The sequence below is a fragment of the Tupaia chinensis genome, unplaced genomic scaffold (genome assembly GCF_000334495.1).
Source record: "Tupaia chinensis unplaced genomic scaffold, TupChi_1.0 Scaffold000046_3, whole genome shotgun sequence".
NCBI classification, from domain to species: domain Eukaryota; kingdom Metazoa; phylum Chordata; class Mammalia; order Scandentia; family Tupaiidae; genus Tupaia; species Tupaia belangeri.
The window spans coordinates 3,876,246-3,884,233 of record NW_006159504.1 but is presented as its reverse complement, the minus strand read 5'-3'; the positions used below and the strand labels follow the sequence as shown (position 1 = coordinate 3,884,233).

The following is a 7,988-nucleotide window of genomic DNA, read 5'->3' as shown; positions in this document are numbered from 1 at the left end:
CCCTGGGGGGTGATTTCTCGCTTTCTGTCTCTCTGCCTCTGTCTATCTGTCTGGCGAGCGCATGTGCCCTAGAGCAAAAACCTCTTCAAAAAAAAAAGTATATTAGTTTATGCAGAAGATCAAATCTTAATGTTGAAGACAAAACCTGTGACCTAGGAAAAATGACCCCCAAAAAAGAGAGAAAGTAACCAAAAAAATAAGAATACTATATAAGAAATACTAGATACCATCAAACATCCAAACATCTGGATAACTGGCATCCCAGAAGGCGAAGAGACTCATAAGGACATTGATAATCTATTCCATGAAATCCTGCAAGAAAACTTTCCAAACCTAGAGAGGCACTCGAAGATCCAGTCCCAAGAAATACAAAGGGCTCCAAATAGAATCAACTCAAGATGATCTTCTCTAAGGCTTATCATAGCCAGATTGGCCAAATCCACAAAGACAAGATTCTAAAATTGCCAAAACAGAAATGCCAGGTTACTTATAAGGGTTATCCCATTAGGCTAACATCAGATCTCTCGTCAGAAACAATGCAAGCAAGGAAAGAATGGAAAAATATACTCAGTGTTAAGTGAAAAACAGTTTCAACCAAGAATACCATACCCAGAAATACTATCTTTCATATGGGAAGAAATATAAAAAACATTCTCAGATAAACAAAACCTGAACGAATTTACCAACACCAGACCAGCTCTTCAAGAAGTTCTGAAAGGTGTACTTTACCAGGAAAACTAAAGACACACAGACAGAAATAAGAGAACAAAAACCAACCAAGAAAATGACCAACTTAATGCTAGAGACAAGAAATATCAATAATAACATTAAATGTTAAGTTCTGGGATTTAAACAGAAAGACTGGAGCACAGTAACACTGCAGGAGAGATTAATTACATAAAAGAGTGAACTGGTGAAATAGAATTTTATGTCTTTTGATGAAAACATTACTGATTTTTTACTATGCTTTGTTTTCTAGGATTTTGCTTTCTTTTGAACTGTTGATAGGTTCAGCAATTTGATAAAATGTTTTTCTTTGTTTGATAAATTTTTCTCCCTTCCTGATCCCTCTAGAATTAGGAAATATTTGGGAGAATTCTTATTTGTGGCAGAATGGTTATTTGCATAACTTCAATAATACCTGTTGCCTTGAATCAGAAACTGTAAATACTCGTTATTGGACAGGGCTCTGACTAGAATGTCATAACTGAAGATTAAACCACAAATCTATGCAACTAAGGTGGATCTCAAGTAAGCCAACAGAAGCTCTTGGAAAGATGGCCTGGCACCATAAACAGCTCTGCCTGGCAGAGAGGGTTAGAGAAACCATATGAAATCATACCATAAAATAACCTGGACTTTTCCAGCCCAGCATTGTAATCAGTAGAGTGCAAAAGAGCTGCCACAACCAGAGGATTACACCGAGGAAGACTTTGAAAGAAGAAAAAAGAGAGACTGATCTTTGCTAGCAGATGGTATATCACAGAATACTAGGTAGGCGGGGCTGAATTGAGAAGGTTTATGTGTGACTTATGTGTTGGGTGTTTGCTTTGCAATGGTTTGAATAGTTGACATATAAATATTTTCTCAAAAATATTTAGAAACATACTGTCTCTGTTGTTATAGAGTCACGAACAAAATTATAACAAATATTCAAACATTATCTTTAAAATTCAGTTTTTTGAAATTTTGAAAGTTGTTTTTTAACTGTCAAGAACTATGGCGTATGGGTGGGATGCGGCACCCGAGGGGCGGGGGTGGCGGGCAGCCCCTGGCTCCGGAGGCCCTCGCCTCCCTGGGCCTCCCTGGGCGGCAGCCTCCGTAATGCATCTGCTGGTCCAGGGGCAGTGAGTGCAGCTGCCGTAGTCCGCTGGGGACCTGGTCAGAGCCCATCCACCGCTGGAGGAAGGAGCCAGACTCCTCAGAGGTCAGTCTGTTCAACAAGTGGGACCCCAGGGCCTTCTGTATGTTCAGTAAAGAGAGCTGGCAGTGACCTCCCCAAAGGATGGCTCCATCTCCATTCTGGGTTCCGATGATGCCACCACTTGTCACATTGTGGTCCTGAGACACACAGGTAACGGGGCCACCTGTGTGACGCACTGTGATGAAACCGACACCAAAGCCGAGGTCCCCTTGATCATGAACTCCATAAAATCCTTTTCTGACCACACTCAGTGTGGAAGGCTGGAAGTGCACCCCATGGGAGGCTTCAGTGATGACAGGCAGTTGTCACAAAAACTCACTCACCAACTTCTTAGTGAATTTGACAGACAAGAGGAGGACATTCACTTAGTGACCCTGTGTGTGACAGAATTAAACGACCGGGAAGAATACGAGAACCACTTTCCAATAATCTACGGCATAGCTGTCGACATTAAAGCCACAGAGATTTACAGAGCCTCCTTTCAAGACCGAGGTCCAGAGGAGGAGTTGCGTGCTGCACGAGCCTTGGCGGGAGGACCGATGATTAGCATTTATGATGCCAAGACAGAACAACTTCATATAGGACCGTATTCCTGGACGCCTTTTCCACATGTGGATTTCTGGTCGCAGCAAGATGCTAAGCAAATTTTAGAGAACCTTTCCACGTCACCTCTGGCCGAGCCCCCCCACTTTGTTGACCATATTAGATCTACCTTGATGTTTTTAAGAAAACATCCATCTCCAACTAACTCACTGTTTCCTGGAAATAAAGCTCTGCTCTGCAAAAAAAAATGAAGATGGTTTACGGGAAAAGATCTCTTCTCCAGGAAGCTACGGAGAATTACCAAAGAATGCAGCTTTCTGGCCTGAGCAAAGACCACTGGTGGGGCCGGGAAGAAAGTACATTTGAACTCCATCCACTGAGTCTTGGGCTCCTTCCTTACTCAGTGTCTCGAGTGACTTTCCAAATAAAACCTTATTTTGGCAAAAAAAAAAAAAAAAAAAAAAAAAAAAAGAACTATGGCGTATGAGCAAAATTTTTTTGATATGTAAAGTAAATGTTTGTGGGAAAATGTAAAAATAAATAAATAACTGATTAAAAAATAATAAAATAAGGTTCAGGAATAGTATCTTGTTTGAATTTACATAGTTTTAAAATAGGTTCCCTCAGATATTTACCAATTACAAAGTAAAAATACAGCACCTCTGTAGAGAGACTTGAGAAAGAGCAGCACACACCTGAATCGAGAGACAGTCTACAAAATAACTGGCCAGTATTCTTCAAAAGTGCTAGCGCCATGAAAGACCAAAAAAATAAATAAATAAGAAAAAAAAAAAAATCCTAAGGCACTGTCATAGACTGGAGGAGTCAAGACGACTAAATACAATAGGAGACACTGGACAAAGGACAGTGGTGAGAAAAGAGTGAATCCAGGACCAGCAGTTAATGCAATGGCTATGTCGCTGGACTCCCATGTAGCCGACCATGGTTTGAGTCCCGGACCCGGTGGCTTAAACTCACGTCAGGTGCGTGTGCATGTGTGCCCAGGATCCCGAGGGGAGAATGGAGGAGAAGGGATTGCAGTGTGGCCCTATCCCCTATGGGGTGATTTCTCACTTTCTGTCTCTCTGTCTCTGTCTGTCTGTCTGGCAAGTGCACGCGCCCTATAGCAAAAACCTCTCCAAAAAAATAGAAAGAAAGAAAAGTGAATTGGAGTAAAAAAAAAAAAAGAAAGAAAAGTGAATTGGAGTAAGCTCTCCAGTGACTGAATAGAACAAAGTACTACACCAAACACAAACATGAGTGAGACCATTAGTCTGGACTGCACAGTGGCCACCTGAGACGCCGACATCAGAAGGAGCTGCAAGAAGCCAAGGAGGGACTCAGTACTATTTCTGCAACTTTTCTGTAAATCTAGATTTTTTTTCAAAATTACATTTTCAAAAAATCATACTTATTATGAAAGTGGGAGGGAGAGCAGAAGGAAGGGAGGCTAAAGAGAACAGTAAACTGACAAGGTCACCTACCTAGGTTTTCATGTGTTTTTTAAAGAGATTTTTGCTATAGGGCGTGTGTGCTCACCAGAGAGACAGGGAGAGATGGAAAGCGAGAAATCACCCCCCAGAGGGGATGGCCACATCGCAACCCCATCTCCTCCATTTTCCTCCTGGGATTTTGGGCACACATGCGTGCACACACCCAGCGTGAGTGTTAAGACACCAGGTCTGACTCAAACCATAGTCAATTACGTGGAAGTCCAGTGACATAGCTATTGCGCCATCTGCTGGTCTCAGGTTTTGAACTCAGGGAGCTGACAGTTCTTCATGAAGACAGAAGAGGAAAAAGGAAAGCAAACTTTATCCAACTGCAGTAGAAAAGAGATGTTTCCTTGAAATCCCAATATAATTTTCCCATAAAAACTATGACATACGGTTTTAACATGTAGGACCCTTCTAACGAATAAAACAGGTCCATTTCTTTCAAAAATAATACAGGAAGAAGTAGAAGAAAGTTCAGAGTTTGTGCTACTGTGGTCTTTCTGTTTAAAATCAGTGAATGGTATAAAGAGTACACCACATACCTGATCAAACCACTGCATCCCCGTAAGTTCTTACTCTGAATGAACTGAACAAGTTATGCAGGTAGTAAGGAAGCATAAACATTATCTCAGACAATTTCAGAAAATCCCTTTGTAAAATAAAAGCAAAGCCACAATAATAGACATACATGAAATAAAACGAGGTAAAACAGACAAGGAAAACCCATAAGATAAACTATTTATTTCCCTAAAGTGAAAGTTACATCCTCCTTACTTTTACAGTGGTGTTAAAATGTAGAGTTTCTAATCTTCTCTATGTGTCTAGATATCATATTGAAAATTCCTCATATTAATTTTCAGAAGAAATGATCAGAGTCTGGATTTTAAAAATCTTATTCATATTTTACAAGAGTAATGTTTTTTGAAAGTGAGTCAATATTTTTAGCTCAAAGTTAAAAGCAATCTGGGGGCCAGAACTTCACTGACCCATCACCAAGCTAAGTAGCTGCACATGTAAGAAACATCAAGCTGGGGCCAGCAGGTGGCGCTACGGTTAGGGCGCCAGATCCCACGTGGCCAACTCCATGGTTTGGTCCTGGACCTGATGGCTGGAAAAACACTGGAGTATTCGTGCCTGTGTGGAGGAGGCATTCTCCTGAGAGGAGTATAACAGAGAAGGGATTGCAGCATGGCCATCCCCACACCCCAACCCCAGAGTGATTTCTCACTTTCCCTCTCATTCTGTCTCTCTTCAATGAGCACACACGTCTTCTAGCAAAAAAAAAAAAAAAAAAAAATCAAATTAATGTTTCTTGATTTAGTAAAGACAATATATAGCACAGCATATAACAGAGTTTCCTGAAAAATCATAGAACACTTAAATTATACGTATGAAAGTGAAATTGAAAATTTAACTGTATAAAACAGTACCACTGGGGCCAGCAGGTGGCATAGTGGTTACAGTGCTGGACTTCCACATGACCCACAGCAGTTCGAGTCCCAGACTAGTGGCTTGAAAATCACATCAGGCGTGTGTGCATGCATTCCCAAAATCCCAGGAGGAGAATGAGGGGAATGGACTGCAAAATAGCCATCACCTCTTGGGGTGGTTTCTCTCTCACTGTCTTGCTCCAGCAAGCACACGTGCCCAACAGAAACCCTTCACCTCAAAGAGAGAGAGAGAGAGGGAGCTGTACCACTAATCAGGCTACAAGTGGTATGGAGACTAACGTGCTGGATCCCACCTCACACATGGGCAACCACATGGTTCGAGTCTCCGACCCAAGGCTGGAAAATAACACTGGGTTCGTGTGCTGGCGTGCCCCAGACCCAGACACTGGAAGAGACTGCAGCATGGTCATCCTCCCTGAGGGGTGATTTCTCACTTCGTTTCGCTCTCTTTCCTGTCTCTCTCTGGCGAGGGCATACACTCAAACACAAAACTTAAAAAAAATAAACTACCACTTATCCTAATAAAATGTAATGCTAATATCATAATAAAATATTAAAATAAACTATGTTCTTACTTCTCAGCCATAAGAGCATATTTTCAAAATATTTCAAAATTATATATTGCTATAAATTAATTTTGGCATTTTAATTTATCTAAATTAAATCATGTCTCCTAAAATAACTCAAATGTTTGCACTACATATTATCTTTTTTTTTTTCTTTTTTTTGGGAGAGGTTTTCGCTATAGGGTGCGTGCGTTCGCCAGAAAGACAGAGACAGACAGACAGAAAGCGAGAAATCACCCCCCCACCCCGGGGGATGGGCATACCGCAATCCCTTCTCCATTCTCCTCTTGGGATCTTGGGCACGCATGCGCCCAGCATGAGTTTAAACCACCTGGTACTGGACTCGAACTGCGGGTTGGCTACATGGGAGTCCTGCAACATAGCCATTACTCTACCTGCTGGTCCCTACATATTATCTTGAAGCACACACAGGAGAGGGCTATATTCCCGATCAGTACCGCCAACAACACTGCTCAAGTTCTCTATCAGTTTTAAAGACAAAGAACAGCAGCAGCCTACACAGATGCAGGCTCTGTAGGCACACGCGTGTGGTGCTGACATATCATCTGGCCTCATGTAGAACAGTAATAAGATGTAAGAATTGCACTGACTGGCAGGAGTTTTAAAAATGATGAGTAAATATTAAGAATTTAGGGCTGGTCCTGCAGTGTGTACCAGGATCCTGACAGGACAGATAATTAGAGAAAGAAAGAAGTGCAGTATAACCAAGTCTTGCGCTCTCTCTGTCCTCCCCTGCTCGCTCTCTCTGTCTTCACCTGCTCTCTCTCACTCTGTCTTCCCCTGCTCTCTCTCTGTCTTCCCCTGCTCTCTCTCTCTCACTCTCTGTCTTCCCCTGCTCTCTCTCTGTCTTCCCCTGCTCTCTCTCTGTCTTCCCCTGCCCTCTCTGTCTTCCCCTGCTCTCTCTCTGTCTTCCCCTGCTCTGTCTTCCCCTGCTCTCTCTTGCTGTCTTCCTCCGCTCTCTCTTGCTGTCTTCCCCTGCTCTCTCTGTCTTCCCCTGCTCTCGCTCTGTCTTCCCCTGCTCTCTGTCTTCCCCTGCTCTTTCTCTCTCTCTCCTGCTCGCTCTCTGTCTTCCCCTGTTCTCTCTCTGTCTTGCCCTGCTGTCTTCCCCTGCTCTCTCTGTCTTCCCCTGCTCTCTCTCGCTCGCTCTCTGTCCTCCCCTGTTCTCTCTCTCTCCTGCATGAGTTAGTGCTCTCTGGCATAAAAAGAAAAAAAAAAAAAAAAAAAAAAAAAAAAAAACAAAAAAAATACATTTTCAACATAGCGTGGTGGTTAAGGTAGCTGGATCCCACATAACTGACCGTGTGGTTCATGTCCCAGTCTGGGTGGCTTGAAAAACATACAGGGCACATATACATGCATATCCAAAATTCTGACAGGAGAATGGAGGAGTGGAGTAGAAGGGATTGTGGTGTGGCCATCCCTCCTGAAGGGCGTGTGGTGTGGCTATCCTTCCTGCAGGGGGAGAGGAGTTTTCACTTTCTCTCTCTTTCTCTCTCCAGCAAGCACATATGCTCAGAACAAATATTTTAAAAAGGAAATAAAAGAAACTAGAAAAATAAACTCAAAGCAAGAAAGAAGAAAGTAATAAAGATTAGAGCAGAGGTAAATGAAATAGAGAATAAGAAACAATAGAAAAAAAGCAACAAAACCAAAAATAGGTTGTATGAAAATAACTGAGCAATTTATAGCTAGATGAACCAAGGGGAGCAAAAAGAGAATGAGAAAGCTCAGATCATTTAAGTAGAAATAAAAGTGGGGACATTAATACTGACCCTCCAGAAATAGAAAGGGAATACTATGAATAATTGTATGTCAATAAATAGATACATTAAATTAAATGGATGAGTTTCTAGAACACACAAACTACCATAACCAGCCCAAGAAGGAATAAAAAACTTGGCCATCCTCAGTGGGACAGCAGTGATGCAATGCCCTACAAAGACAAGGCCATATGGGGAGGTCCCAGGTTCATGTCCCAATTTCCCTG

The 7,988-nt window shown here is 42.1% G+C and overlaps 1 protein-coding gene and 1 pseudogene across 4 annotated transcripts in view; one reads left to right on the top strand and one right to left on the bottom strand.

Moving 5' to 3' along the window:
• Positions 1-7,988, bottom strand: part of TMEM68 (transmembrane protein 68) — a 61,927-nt gene that overhangs the window by 28,194 nt on the left and 25,745 nt on the right. The gene's annotated exons all lie outside the window — the stretch shown is intronic.
• LOC102467811 (protein N-terminal asparagine amidohydrolase pseudogene) lies at positions 1,825-2,848 on the top strand (annotated as a pseudogene).